At 40.3% G+C, this 15,735-nt stretch overlaps 1 protein-coding gene across 1 annotated transcript in view; it reads right to left on the bottom strand.

Annotated features, from left to right (window-relative positions):
- Nucleotides 1–13,110: 13,110 nt before the first annotated feature.
- LOC111148137 (anthrax toxin receptor 1) overlaps nt 13,111–15,735 on the bottom strand; it is a 214,462-nt gene continuing 211,837 nt past the window's right edge. Inside the window, exon 18 of the mRNA XM_022504562.1 lies at nt 13,111–15,735. This exon is cut by the window's right edge and continues 1,327 nt beyond it. The gene's annotated coding sequence lies outside the window, so the exon portion shown is untranslated.

Raw genomic sequence — 15,735 nt, 5'->3', positions numbered from 1 at the left:
ACCCTTGTTTTCCCCAGTTTGTCTACTCTTAAGAGGGAAAACCCCTCTGTTTTGTTTGTCTGGAGTAGAGAGAGGGTGACTAGAGAATACCATTCTGCTAGAAGTTCTGTAAAAGGGGACCACTCTTCTGTGTACAGACTTTCTATTAATCTCCTCGTTTTCAACCCTTCATCTTACTCCCATTCTCTAACACCTGGCATTTCTGGGTCGGGAGCCTCTCTGGGAATATTCAGGGTAGGGGGTCTCCCTCTTCAGCTGTGGCCTCTCCATGAGTCCTGTAGGCTGTAGCATCCTTCTTCCTGTTTCATGCCTTACCAGCTCATTATGTATTATTTTCTGTCTTTCAGAAATGTATTGGACCCCATTGTCCAATGGTGTGACATGATCAGTGTTGTGTTTTAGAGGCATAACTCTGGAGCCCCTGCTTGGAAGGCCAAAGTCAGGGAACCTGAGAGCAAAGGAGGGGATGGTTGCACAATGTATCAGGGAATGGATGATGGCTCCTGAAGTTAGAAGGGAAATGGGACTACAATGGAAGAGGTTATTATTTATTCCAGGGGCAAAAATCAACAGAACTTGGTCACTAACTAGATGTGGCAGCAAGGAGAAGGTAGGGTCAGGATTAGGCGACTGAGCCACTGGTGTTCAAGATAAGCATGCTTTGGAGATGGGAGAGAAAGAGGTTGTGCCATGGAGGCGACTGTACAATATCCAGGTAGTCATGTCCCAGGAGTGGTTGGAAGGATGGATCTGGAATGCTGGGGAGACATCTGTGTTGGTGGTACAGAGTTAGGAGTCATAATTCATAAGGAAAATTGAAATCATGGAATGGATATGAAAAGAATACATGGTATGAAGAAAGCCAAGGTCAGAGTCTGGGGAAGCATCATAATTTGTGAGGACCGTGCCTAAAAAGTTGGTGGATGACATCCTTGAGAAGCGGTGGAGGGGTGTGAGGTAGAGGGAGAAGTGAGGAAGATTCCAGGACTACCTCTGGGCAGCTTTGGTGTGTAGGGCCGGGGCTGTGAGGGAGGTGGCCTCAGGGAAGAGCTGGATCTCCAAAGGGCAGGGGGAGGAGGCCAGTGGTGAAGCAGGACTCAAGAGAGATTTTCCCAGAAATGAGGACTCCAGGGGGAACAGAAGAAAGGGAGGATAACATTTAGAAGTGTTGGGGTGGGAAGAGGCCACTTGACTGAGTTCAGTGACCGAGGGCACCACAGCATGGGGCAGGGGTGGGGTAAGGGAGGGTTGGGAACCATTCCAAATTGGCCTCTGTTCTCTGAGCTATTTCCAGCCTCTAGTCTGCTCAGGTGGCTGCCTGTTGCTGCCTTTATAGAGCTGCAGCGTGGGACCGGAGTCCCTAAAGTGCTGATGTGTAGAACCACTGTGTACATCTACATCCACATAGTTGGCTTCCCCCCGACCCCAGGGCAGATGTGGAAACAGCTGGCAGTGTGGCCAGCCAAAGTAAGCAGAGAGCCTTACAAATCTCAATATCTTTTCTGTTTTAACTGGAACGTCGGGACCCAGCTTCACTCCTTCAGTCTGTTCCAGTCCAAAGGAAAATGGGCCATCTCTCGTCTCACATTTTTGAGCAGAGCATGACAACTGCATGCCGCATGCCTGATTGGCTAGGCTGGACCACCACACGTCCCAGTGCCCGGTCACTCCCGAGGAGGCCTCCTTCCTGACTCCATGCAGGTGTCTTGATTGGTTTGAGGGTCTTTTGAACTTCTCACAACAGCCCATCTAGTAGACATTATATTGGTTTTGTTTGCAACTAGAAAAAAAGGAAACTTAGGATCACATAAATACTAAGTGGGAGAAGTAGGATTTATCTTATTAAACTTTTATTATGAAATATTTCAGACAAACAGGAACATTCCAAGCATACCATAGGATAGCTCTATAAGACTTTAACCTTAAGCCATCTCGACATCAGATTTTTTTTTTTTTAAAGATTTTGTTTATTTGACAGATAGAGATCACAAGTAGGCAGAGGCAGGGAGAGAGAGAGAGAGAGGAGGAAGCAGGCTCCCCGCAGAGCAGAGAGCCCGACGTGGGGCTCGATCCCAGGACCCCAGGATCATGACCTGAGCTGAAGGCAGAGGCTTTAACTCACTGAGCCACCCAGGCACCTTTGGCATCAGATTTTTATTTTTATTTTTTATTTTATCTTTTTAAAAGATTTTATTTATTTAACACACACACACACACACACACACACACAGAGAGAGAGAGAGAGATATCACAAGTAGGTGGAGAGAGAGAGGAGGAAGCAGGCTCCCCGCCGAGCAGAGAGCCCAAGGCGGGGCTCGATCCCAGGACCCTGAGATCATGACCTGAGCCGAAGGCTGAGACTTAACCCACTGAGCCACCCAGGTACCCCAGTGGCATCAGATTTTTAAAAGAAAATATGAACAAATCCAGTTGAAGCTCTCTGTGTCTCCCTTGCTGATGTTTTTTCTTCTCCCTCTCTTTAGAGGTAACTACTATTTGAAGTTGGTGTTTATTATTACCTTGCAAATATTTATATTTTTTATTATATATACTATATTAAAACAATCCATGGTATTACAAGTGTTTCAAGAATGGTATCAAAGTCTGTTTTTGTTTTCTTTCTGGATTCTATTGGAGTGCTTTTAATATATCCATTGGAGATTGTAGGTGGTTAATTTCAGCTTTCATTGAGCAATCAGCTATTGTCGGATCTGACATGAAGGGAGCATAGGCTCTGAAAGTTCAGGGTTTCACAATTCCCTTCCAGTCCTGTTAAGTCAGAGTTCTAACTCCTTAGCTCCCTAATTTTGATGTTTAAGTCAATTTCCTAGTTCCTTAGATAATATTACAGGCTTTATTATTGGTAGCTTTTCTTGCTCAACCATTTCTTGCCAAACCATTCAGTGTAATGAATAAAACATGAACAACATTTTCCACAGTGCAGAGGTGGGTGTGGAAGGTGGGGGAAAATGTGGATCAACTCAGAAGTCAGAGGACATAGGAGTATCAGAATCATCTCAACAGTGTTGCATCAAGGCTCTTGGTTTTTTTTTTTTTAATTTTTAAATGAAAAAAATTTTTTATTTAAGTACTCTTTACACCCAACTTGGGGCTCGAACTCACAACCCTGAGATCAAGAGTCGCATGCCTCTGGCTGCCTGAGCCAGCCCGGTGCTCCTCAGGGTTCTTTATACTCCTATTTCTTCTTGATGAGTTTCTTCCTTCTGGCAGAAAGAACTCTTCTAATATTGAATCCTCCAGAAAGTGGAATGTTTGAGTTTTACTGAAGGTTTTTTCCTCATGTTTTGTCTGATATTTTCCATGAATCAAAGAAAATGAAATAAAAAAAAAATCACAGCCATCTTCATCAGTGATGAGCTCTTCAGCTTCTAGAACAGTGATGTACAGTGTTTTCTGTAGAATTCCAGAATGTCCAGAATTTTCTGCAGTGTTGGAAATGTTCTATATCTATGCTGCCCAGTACAGTAGCTAGCAATCAGTAGTCACATGTAGCCATCGAGCACTTGAAAAGTAGCTAGTGTGATGAAGAACTGAATTTTAAATTTTCTTTCATTTTTAAAAATAATTCCTTTTTTCTCTTTTCTCTCTGTCACTTCACAAAAATAATTTAAATTAGAATAGCCCCATGGGTCTAATGATTACTGTACTAGACAGTAAAGTTCTAGAGGATTTAGACCAATATGTGTTGGGAGAGTTTCAACCAGTCTTAATAAATCAAATGAGTTCATATTACATTGCAATTGATTTATTTGCTCTTTCGTTTCTGAAATCTGAAGTTAATACAAGACATTGGATAGTTTGGAAACTATTGCACAGACTGTCGTTTCTTCAAGCACTTCTGTTAATCTGTCGTTGGTAGTCAGCATATCTTTGTGATTTTGTTGCTGTTCATAAGCACCAGGTATCAGTGGCACATCTGCCTGCAGTCCTCACTGGCCCTTGCCTCTTAGCTCATTCAGCCCACGTCATTCTCCAGCGTCACTGAGGCTGACTCGGTTCTTAGTTTCCCTCCATTCTGGCACAGCCTGACTCTGGGAGATGGGCAAGACTGGAGACCAGGACTGGGACTACTTCCAGTCTTGGTTTTGGACCCTGTCCAATCAGCTTTCATTTCTTTAACTTTTATTTTGAAATAATTTTAGATTTACAGAAATGTTCCAAATAGTACAATGGTGCAAAGAATCCTGGAGTGTGTTGGTTACCGATTCCCATGCATTCATGTGGTTAATACTTTACCACTTTTGTTGTATTCTCTCCTCCCCTTCTATATGCCCGTGTCTATGTCTATATCTGTATCTGTATTTATATCTATTATCTCTCTCTCTGTACATCTACATGTCTATATAGATGTGTATATCTACCTTTTTTTTTTTTTTTAAGATTTTACTTATTTATTTGAGAGAGAGAGCAAAGTGAAAGAGAGAGCACAAGTGGGGGCTGCGGAAGGGGCAGAGGGAGAGGGAGAAGCTGACTCCCTGGCAATCAGGGAGCCTGACTCAGGGCTCCATTCCAGGACTTTGGGATCATGACCGGAGCCAAAGGCAGATGCTCAACTGACTGCTACCCAGGTGCCCCAGGAAGATTTTTTTTTTTTTTTAAATCTACATCCAATGTGAGGCTCAAACTCACAACTCTGAGGTCAAGAGTCACTTGCTCTACCAGCTGAGCCAGCCAGGCCCACCTAGGGAAGCTTTTTAAGTTAATCAATCTATTTATCATCTTTAATTTATCTTTATTGTACATCTATGTTCCAGTGTTATCTTGCACTTGTACTTTTTTGGTGTACCAATCCTGGAATTAGTCATTTTTTTCAAGGACCAGCCTTCATTTTGATGATCACATGTTTGTTGAGTGAACAGGAGACAAAAGCCAACATAAGAAGCTGGGACCCTAAAAGGCAACTTAGAGTATGAATGAACGAGAAAATACTCTGACTTACAGTTAGTAATAGCAAGGAAGACCTTGCTTGTCCCTGTTGGGTTAAGGGAGAAAATTTTTTCTTGAAAATTCTTAACTACAGGCTGGCACTAACTCAAATTTACACTACCTGCATGATTCTAAATACCTTTAGGTTAGCATTTATTTTAAAACAGTTCTGGATTGGCAGTGATTCCAGATTTTTAGAAGAAGCAAACATAAATTTTCTTTGGAGAAATGCAATCACAACACAAACCTCAGAGTTTTCCATGAATAAAGTTCTGAGGAATGTGGGCTCAGAGTCAAAGTCAAAAAGCATTTAAGGAGAACAAGGCTCTATATGCAAAAGTCAGCAGGAACAACAAACCACAGAATCAGGCCAGCAAAGCTTTTAGATGTGGGAATTATTGGATACAAAATAAAAATTAAGCATGTTTAATATATTTAAAGAAAGAAAAGTGATTCAAAATTTAAGGTACAGCGCCTATGAAAGATAAACAGGCATATTTGAAAGCCAACCAAAAATAACTTTTAATAAAAAACAAACATAAAAACTGAAATTAAAAAACCTCAACTGAGGGGCACCTGGGTGGCTCAGTGGGTTAGGCCGCTGCCTTCGGCTCAGGTCATGATCTCAGGGTCCTGGGATCGAGCCCTGCATCGGGCTCTCTGCTTGGCGGGGAGCCTGCTTCCCTCTCTCTCTCTCTGCCTGCCTCTCCATCTACTTGTGATCTCTCTCTGTCAAATAAAAAAAAAACAAACAAAAAAAACCTCAACTGATGATTTAAATATATTAAACATGCTTAATTTATATTTATGGAAAACATAAAGCCACCCCACTGATTCCTTTCTGCGAGCCACTCAAATCAGTCAGAATGTGAACATCTGTGTCCTTCAGTAGGTGAATGGATAAACATCCAGACAATGGAGTATTACTCAGCAAGAAAAAGATGAGCTATCAAACAATGAAAAGACTTGGAAGAAACTTAAATGTGTATTGCAGAGTGAAAGAAGCCAATCTAAAAAGTCTACACACTACATGATTCCAGCTCTAAGGTATTCTGGAAAAGCAAGACTATAGAGACCATAAAAATATCAGAGGTTTCTGGCGGTCCAAGAGGAGAGAGGGGGTGGAAGGAGGAGGTGAAGCACAAGGGATTTTTAGGGTCTCAGAACTATTCTGCATGATACTGGATGATACAGAGTGCATACATGTGCATTTGCAACCCAAAGAGCGGCCTCTGATGTAAACTGTAGACTTTAGTGTCAGTTATAACAAATGTACCACACTAATGCAAGATGTTCATAATCGGGAGAACTGTGTGTGGAGAAGAGGGGAGGTAGGGGAATTCTCCACATTATCTGGTGAGTTTTCCTGTAAACCTAAAACTATTCTTAAAAAATAAAATCTATTCATTTAAAAAAAAAAAAAAAGGAGAGAAGGAACATTACCAGTAGTTCAGACTGAAGCAAGCCGAGGTGAGGAGATCTCCTTACCGTGGACTGAACAAAGCCCTTTCAGGCAGTTGTGAAATCTCAGAACATTAATCTACAAATAAACAGCTGCTTCAGTGACTGATACATTAATGGGGATCACAACAGCTTGACTGCTGATTCTGGATTCTTGCTGTTTCCTCAATGAGCCACGACAAAACTGTTGAGTCTCACTCTATGCATTTGTAGAAGGGCAGGGAGTCTGGTCCTGAGACAGGACATTTGATAAACAAACGAGGCAAACTGGAGCTGATCCTTCTGGTGACTGCCAGTGCTGGCGCCTTTTTTTCCTTCTGGCACCTGCCCGAAGTTCCTGGCATCTACTCTTATTTTTCCTCCCAGGCCAACTGCAAAAAAGGGACTTGACCTCAGCTGACATAGAATGTGGAAGAATGGGTATGCATTGAAAAGCAATCCAGGGAGCTGACGAAGTTAATGAATTTTTATAGGAATTCATTCAATACCACCCAGTGAGAGACCATGCTTTGAATATTTGCTCAAAGGCAATGGGGAAATGAGGACTTGCTTATTACCTCTGGTTCTTGAAAGAAAACATTGTCTCAGATACAGCTTCCATTTCTATTGTTGATTTGCTTAAACATTTGGATGTGTGGAGATTCTTCACTGACGTGTTTGTCCATTTAACTAGCATTGGTTAACTACTGTATGACAGACACCAAATGTATAGAATTGACTAGAGAGGCTACACCAATGTATGTTTGCTGTAGTGCCAGAGTGTGGGGATGAGAGATCCCTTTTTCTTTTTCCTTCTTACTCTTGCCTTGGCAACTCCTGCCCTTCCATTTTTCTCTACCCTTTTCTTGCTTTTTCCTGGGAGTTGAGACCTATCTGATTGGTAAGATTATTAGAACCTTCCATTCACAGACAGTGCTACTAAGGGGCACAGTCGCTATTGATTTGAAGTACTTTTCTTGTGTTCTCTTTTCTTGAATCCATCTGAAATCTGTTTTTCTTTGCAGCAGAGATAGGAAATTTCACCTTATTTCCCCCCAACTAGATAGCCCCTTATTAAAGAATTAGTCCTTGGATATTCCACTGTTATCATAAACTAAACTTCCATATATCATAAAATTGTTCTGTTGTATTACCATATACTGGCTATGTTGTCCATTTTCTTTTCTAATTAAAACTTAGAATCTGCATTTGAAATTATTTAAAAATATTTCTAGATTTTTTAATTGGTCCTCATTTGAATTTGTAGATTATTTGTGAGAGAACCAACATTTCTTCAGTATTAAGTTTTCCCATTCAGGAATGTAGTACCAATCTCCCTCTAATGAGGATAGTTCATAAAATTTTATAGTTGTCTTCCTATAGGTTTTGTACATTTTGGGGGGTAAGTCTAATTCTTCTTAATGTACATATACAATTTATATATAAAATATAAGTAATATGATTGCATATAATTTAGAAATATTTTCAAAATATAAACATGTGTAATTTACATTTTTTTCTATTTTGAATGTGTAGTTTTCAACTTGCCCATGGTTATTGATGGTGCTGATGGTGTACCTGGCCAGATCACTGGCCTCTTACTAGTTGTAAAAGTTTTAAGGTGATTCTCATGGAATTTTTAGGTAGGCAATGATACTGTCTGAAAACAATGACAATTTTTTTCTTCTTGATATTTACAGTTGCTTTGTAATTTTGTGTTATTGTGCTGGCTAGAACCAAAGGTGAATAAGAATGGTGATGGCTAGAATCCTTTCTTGTTTTTTATTTTAAAGAGAATACTCCTAGTGTTACCTCTCAGTTCTTATCCCAGATGCACCAAAGAATTGGAGATCCGAGATCAGAATAGGTGGATAGAGTTTATGGAGTAGATAAGTAAAGTGTACTTTCAAGAGTAAAAGCAGACCACTGAGGGGAGGAGGAGGGGCATCAGGAAGCTCCTCCTTTTAAGCTTGCTTTGTGTACATGTAAATTTAGCCTTGATTGACATTTTGGATTGACAGCTGGTGGTTATATAACATTTTGGTTTCTACGCTGTGCCTCCCCATAATGCATTCTGTTATAATTGTATTTATTTATGTGTTGTATACTTATGAGTGTTGAATAAGCTTTTGTTTGTGACCTTAAAAGTAAAGACTATAGCGCAAGTTGTGCCTTTTGTAGGCATGTTCACAAGGACGTCTCCTTATGGGTTTTGAGCCAGCTCTATATATTTCGACATTAAGTATAATGTTTTTGTGGGGTTTTGGTGGATACCTTTTATCAGGTGAAGAAAGGTTGTTTTTTTTTCTCCCCCCTATTCCTAACTTGCTAAGGAAAGTAAAAGCATTTAAAATTAATTACCAGTTACTATATCCTGGACATAGTGCTGGACAGGATCTCTCCTTGTTTTTACTAACGGTTCAAGAATAAATAAGTTATCTTTATCTTTTAAGAATTTTAATATCTTTTTTTAAAAAAGATTTTATTTATTTATTTGACAGACAGAGATCACAAGTAGGCAGAGAGGCAGGCAGAGAGAGAGGAGGAAACAGGCTCCCTGCTGAGCAGAGAGGCCGATGCGGTGCTCGATCCCAGGACCCTGGGATCACGACCTGAGCCGAAGGCAGAGGCTTTAACCCACTGAGCCACCCAGGCACCCAATAATTATATTTATTTTTAAAACAAATATTGAAAAGGCTATAAAAACATTGAGCTAAGCATTAAAATCAACAGTCTGAGCAGGTAACAGATGGAGTGGGCAGGGCCCGCTCAGAGCGTGCATTTACTTCGGTACCTTTGGTGGGGCCCATGGAAATGTCCCACAAGGAGTGGGCTAGAATCAAATCCTCCTGGACCTCTGCAGGTCTTATTCCTCATAGCAGTGATTACATCACTGGAAGAGATACAAATGTAAATGAGTGTGAAAGCCTGTTGAGCAAAAGCGGGGCAATCGAACATGTGTTACCCAGACACTGACGATGTGTCTGTGTGAGCACTGAGAGGCGATTACTACACCCAGGTCTGCACAGAGAGGAGAGAAGGCAGTCAGCCGAGGCATCAGAAAGGAATATTTGTAGCAAATATAAATGCCTGTTTGAAGCAGGAAAGAAAATTAATGTTCCTAAAGAGATGACTTGAGCCCACCTCTTACCTTCCCTTCTCCTGTTGTCTTCACTTCTACTCTTCGGATCCTGACTTTTGAATCCCTGGGCCACATGGGCAGAGACAGAGGCTGCTTCCTGTTGGAATCCACCCTAGCTAGGGAGAAACCTGTTACTGCAATTTCAGATGCACGTCAGAGCTTTTGCATCCCCTTATCTACGAACCACTTTTGGCATTCTTGTGGAATATTTATCTGTTTCTACAAGAGCTTGGTTGGAAATGCAGATTGTCATTAATTTCAAGTAGGTTTCACAGAATCTATAGGTGTCCAGTAAATACTTTTCAAATGTAAAACTAAGCAAAAAGACAGGCGCTCTGTCTCCTACAGAGTTGCGGTGCGGCTCACAGGGAAGGGAAAGTTAAAGTGCTCATATTTAAAAAAAATGTGAAGAGAGATGGCTGTACATTTTCAGTGGTTCTCGGGGATGCATTTTTTTTTTAAATTTTATTTTTTATAAACATGTATTTTTATCCCCAGGGGTATAGGTCTGTGAATCGCCAGTTTTACACACTTCACAGCACTCACCATAGCACATACCCTCCCCAATGTCCATAACCCCACCCCCCCTCACCCAACCCCCCCTCCCCCCATCAACCCTCAGTTTGTTTTGTGAGATTAAGAGTCACTTATGGTTTGTCTCCCTCCCAATCCCATCTTGTTTCATTTACTCTTCTACCCCCTTAACCCCCCATGTTGCATCTCCTCTCCCTCATATCAGGGAGATCATATGATAGTTGTCTTTCTCCGATTGACTTATTTCGCTAAGCATGATACCCTCTAGTTCCATCCACGTCGTCGCAAATGGCAAGATTTCATTTCTTTTGATGGCTGCATAGTATTCCATTGTGTATATATACCACATCTTCTTTATCCATTCGTCTGTTGATGGACATCTAGGTTCTTTCCATAGTTTGGCTATTGTAGACATTGCTGCTACAAACATTCGGGTACATGTGCCCCTTTGGATCACTACGTTTGTATCTTTAGGGTAAATACCCAGTAGTGCAATTGCTGGGTCATAAGGTAGTTCTATTTTCAACATTTTGAGGAACCTCCATGCTGTTTTCCAGAGTGGTTGCACCAGCTTGCATTCCCACCAACAGTGTAGGAGGGTTCCCCTTTCTCTGCGGGGATGCATTTTTGAAAGGGGTTAGTGATGGGTGGCTGAGGGGTCTCTTGCCTTAAGACTTCCCTTTCAGAAGAAAATGAATGTTTTCTGGGCTCTTAGCACTCATACCCAACATTTCTTTACTTTTAAAATGTTTTGCTAGGGGCGCCTGGGTGGCTCAGTGGGTTAAAGCCTCTGCCTTCGGCTCAGGTCATGATCCCAGGGTCCTGGGATCGAGCCCCGCATCGGGCTCTCTGCTTGGCCAGGAGCCTGCTTCCTCCTCTCTCTCTGCCTGCCTCTGCCTACTTGTGATCTCTGTCTGTCAAATAAATAAATAAAAAAAAATTTAAAAAAAAATAAAATGTTTTGCTAGCATGCAAACCACTTCACTACACAAAGGAAAATGTCTTTTATGAGTTGCATTTATTTTAATGTTTATAAGCAACTAGTAACTAAAGATGCCCATTAAGGTACTGAATGTGCACAATTAATTGAACATCTTTTTAAATTTATGATCTATTTTATTTTAGAGAGAGTGCATGCATGCACATGCCTGTGTGTGGGAGAGGGGTAGAGGGAGTCACAAAGGGAGAGAGAATCCAGCAAACTCCCCGCTGAAGGGGAGCCCAAAGGGGTGGGGATGGGGAGCTTGATCCCAGCCTGAGCTCATGACCTGAGTGGAAACCAAGAGTCAGATGCTTTACTGACTGAGCCCCCCAGGAGCCCCTAATTGAACATCTTTTAACAGAATTTTGTTTTGAGCTCTTAAGTGACTTAGGCAGAATTTTGTTAGCTGTTGGTGTTGCCTTTTAAGTACATTGTGAAATGATATTTAAAAGTAAATAAAGGAGATGCTGCACAGTTTCAAATTACAGAAATTAAAATGTCCCACTTTCAGTAGAGAAGGAAGAATTTATATAATTGACCATTTGGATGTTAAATAAAAAGGAGAGGCAGTTACACCTAGTGGAATTATAAGGCTTCTGATTTGTTTAGATATAAATTTTATGAGGACATGGTGGTTCAAGCCAACATAGTATAGTTGTAATCAGAATACACCCATCTGTTTTGCATATAGCCATGCTTGGTTATTGTAAGCACTTGTTTGCAATGTATTTAGAAGGCCAAAGTGTTATATTGGTGGTTGCACACTTAAGTCAGACTCCAGAGAAACACATTTATCTGAGGGCATAAAATTTGGATTTAGTGATGAAAAACTGTAGATCTCCTGCTTAAGTTCACAGTCAGCACCTGATCAGTGACCTTATTTCTGTCTGTAATTTGTCCTTTCTTTGTTCAACTTAATGCATTGGAGCCTTAGGGTAGTTGAAGAGATTTCATGAGAAAGTTGGTTGGTAATATGAGCAATATGTAGGATTTAAAAATTCTTCATAAGATAAATATTTTTTCCATTTCTAGTACTTGCCTTATTTTATTTGTTACCCTTAAATTAAATACAGCTGAAGTTAATTTTGGTGTAAGGAGTGAGGTAGGGCTCCAAGTTTTCTTTTTCCTTTCAAATTGCTGGCCAGTTATCTCAAAACCATTTAATGATTAAAGATGTAATTTAAAAATGTGCCTGTGCCCATAAAGCTATTAAAAAGTAAAACGATTGGAATTTTGGAAAAAGTGTGGCATGATTTTCTGTTTGCAGTTGGTTTTATTCCAATTAAGATGCATTCAAGGCTTAATGAAGCCTTGTTCTTAATGTTAAAGAACAAACTCAGGAACTAGGAAGACGCTCAGTTACCTACAAAAAATTTAAATGAAGGAGCTGCATTGGAACTGCAAAGAAGAATTAAATGATTTGTATCAGAATTGCAGATATAATGAAAATATTTTGAGGTGTATACAGAAGGAAGGGTATTTACTGCCTGGCTTCTTTCTTTTTATAGTTTTATTTATTTACTTATTTTTAAAATTTAAATTCAATTAATCACCATATAATGTATTATTGGCTTCAGGGGTACAGGTCTGTGATTCATCAGTCTTATATAATACCCAGTGCTCATTACAACATAAAACCTCAGTGGTTGCCTGGTGTCTTGAGCAGCTGCAAACCTCTGGAGTCCTTGCTATGCGAGTCAAATCAGTCACAGCCACAGATCTTGTGAAGGCAGCCAGATACAATCCTAACTGATCCTGTACTTTTTTTTCTGGCTGCTTCTCTGTCTCCACTTTTTACTTTATATTTTCATTTAGCTTGGTTTACTTTTTAAATTTTAAAACAGTTAACTAGAAATAGAGAGTATTTTGAATGTTGGACAGCTGAAGGAAAAAAATGACAATAATGGAGACAGTAAAGAACTTAGTGGAAATAGAATAATGATTTGAGAAATACAATTTAATTTGCATAACAACAGTCATTTTATTATCATCAAGATGTTAAGCCCTTGAACAATCTACATTTTATTTTCATAACAAAGAGACGAATAGCCAGTAAAAGAGATGATTTTAGGAATTTATTATTTTTTGTTTTAAAAAGCAACTTCCAGAGTTTGTCATTGTGCAGGGTTAGCCCAGTCTCCTATAGCATGGTACAGTGATAACTAATTTTTTATAACAATGACTCACTGGAGATCCATAACTGTCTTCTGAATTATCACGGAAAGAAGAAAGGACTAGTAGAAGAGTTTAATGTTAAGTGTATTTAAAAAAATCATATTCTAATTCTTTTAAGTTGGTTATCCAAGTACAATAATATAATAGAGCTCAGATAACTAGAAAAGGTAATTGACTAGAATACCCCATTCCCATCTGGTGTGCATGAACAGGCTTTTCACTGCATATATCTTTATATAGTTCTCAAGCTAATTCAACCCATTTTACACAGCATTAATTGTTTTTATTGAGTTGGCATTGGGCTGAAACTTGCTTACTATTTCACGATTATTATTATTTTTTCTAGTTCTTTGGTGGATTTTTCTCATCTGACAGTGTTTGGACTCTAGTGTTTATGAGACATCAGAATCATCTTGGCCCCTTTTAGTGCTATTTACAATGAGGTGACCCATGGCCAGATATCCAAGTCTATTCATTAATTTGCCCACCTGCTCTGTTCTTGACCTGGTCAAAGAGAGAACTTACACAGTCTCACTGGAGTATGTGCAGAGCTCCAGGCCAGAAACTGTTTGTGAGCTGGTCTTCAACAGAGAGGACCACGGAACTCAACGTTCTTTTATTAATGCTGTGCAAACAGGGGTCTCGTCATTTTCGTAACTATTTGTACATTTAGAAAAGCAATATAGTCATGGGAATACCAACAAGCACAGCTTGGTAGAATAACCTGCCATGAAATATCATTGGCTTTATAATAATTTACTACAACCGTCCTTTTTATTCACACTGGATAGGAAATGCTTCCATCTAACACATGGAATACGAATATATACAACAAAAAATTGGTTTTTATTAAAAAAAACTTCACAAGGACAATAACATGGGGGTTGAAAATATAATTTTGTGCAGTTTCCTGATGACAATCATATGTCTGCTGCCTTTTACAGGGAATGATACAAGTACTGATAAATTTATAAGTCAGTTAAAGAATTTTGTCTGTACGAGCCTACTATTGCCTTATTCGTATAGTCTAGAAGTTTCACCTTCTCAAATGTAAATTCTGAATGACTAGGGATGACATGATGAGTCCGTTTTAAGGACAAACCCTGCTAATCCTCTTGGAAATCAGCACATCTTTGCAGTTCCCTATTCATCCGAAAGTTCACCAAGACGTTGTGGAAACTGCACAGGGCTTCTCATTAATGTGCCGCTGAGATCCTGAATGGTGCCCGCCATCTTGTACAATATCTGTATCTTGGCTTGAACTTTCTTATGGCCGCAGTGAGTCAGGCGGCAGTGGTGTGGGGTGGACTGTTCTGTACTGCCAGCAGTCAAAACAGTTGCCATGGGCTCGATGTCTCTATGCTGTGAGCCTGGGGAGCCCATTCTCCTATGGAATGGTTTGCCGGAGACCAGCAATGTCACTATAGGCGACTGAGACATTGCGGCCCCTGGTTCATGAGGGACTATACTAAAGAAGCCTCGTGTTGTAAGAATAGACAATACAGGCCAGGTTGAGGGGATGGCAAAGGGAGGTTGCTTTCCTAAGTCCTGGAAACCATCTCTGACTTTAGCTCTATGAGAAGGCTGGGCATTTGGAAGTGGCAGGCTGGGAGAAAGGCTGGGTCTGAGGTACACTTAGAGATGTGTCAGTTTGGCATTGGCGCTGTGGATTTAGTGCATGTGGTCCCCCACTAAGGCACTGCCGAGATCTGTGTTCCCCTGACTGTACTTTTTATGCCCAAGGATTCCCCATTCCTCCGAGCAATTCCTGTTTGTTTCTGCTTTCTAAAGTGGGGATGGAAAATAGGGCTTATCTTTCTCTGAAATTCTGACTGGATTAATGGTGGCTCCTTGAACTTGTGGTGTGAGGATTGTGAAGAAATTGTTGGGCTTCATGGATAGTGCTATGATTGATGAACAATGTCTGCCATGGCTACAAGAATTGGTGTTGATGGAATGCATGCCAGGTCCTTATGTCTCTATTCTAAGTAAGGTGTAAGAATCAGGCTGGCTTGATAGGTTCTTGAAGGATATTTGGAGACCATAACCCAAAGCACCAAGTTTATATTCATTTTATATTCTGCTTTGTTCCAGAAAAGATTTAAGACTTTGAGCAGTTTGGGAGAGGAATTTTAAGACCTGTAGAAAGCTGGAGGGGGAGATAATTTTAAATGGGGGTGCCGGAGGCCCTCTGTTTTCACCCTGGATGATGAAGCCCAATGTTTAGAAAGCAATTATAGGGCTTACTGATGACAACAGATTCAGAAAGACTTGGAGGAATGGGGTGGATCCCAGGCCTGGTGGGAATTTCAGGCAGAACATCTAGTATATTCCTCCTGGGTTGACAGCTTATATTTATGAGTATGTTGAAAAGCCAAGGAGAAATATATTTGCATCTACACATACATGGCTTTTTTTGGTGTGGTTAATTAAAGAACCTGGAGATGGTTTCCATATTATGTTATGACCATTGTCTCTCAACTCTACCTACAAATCTCTGGTATACAACTTTACC

Source organism: Enhydra lutris, unplaced genomic scaffold (assembly GCF_002288905.1).
Source record: "Enhydra lutris kenyoni isolate GAN:26980312 unplaced genomic scaffold, ASM228890v2 scaffoldscaffold18, whole genome shotgun sequence".
NCBI classification, from domain to species: Eukaryota; Metazoa; Chordata; class Mammalia; order Carnivora; family Mustelidae; genus Enhydra; species Enhydra lutris.
This window is presented reverse-complemented; position numbering and strand designations above follow the sequence as displayed.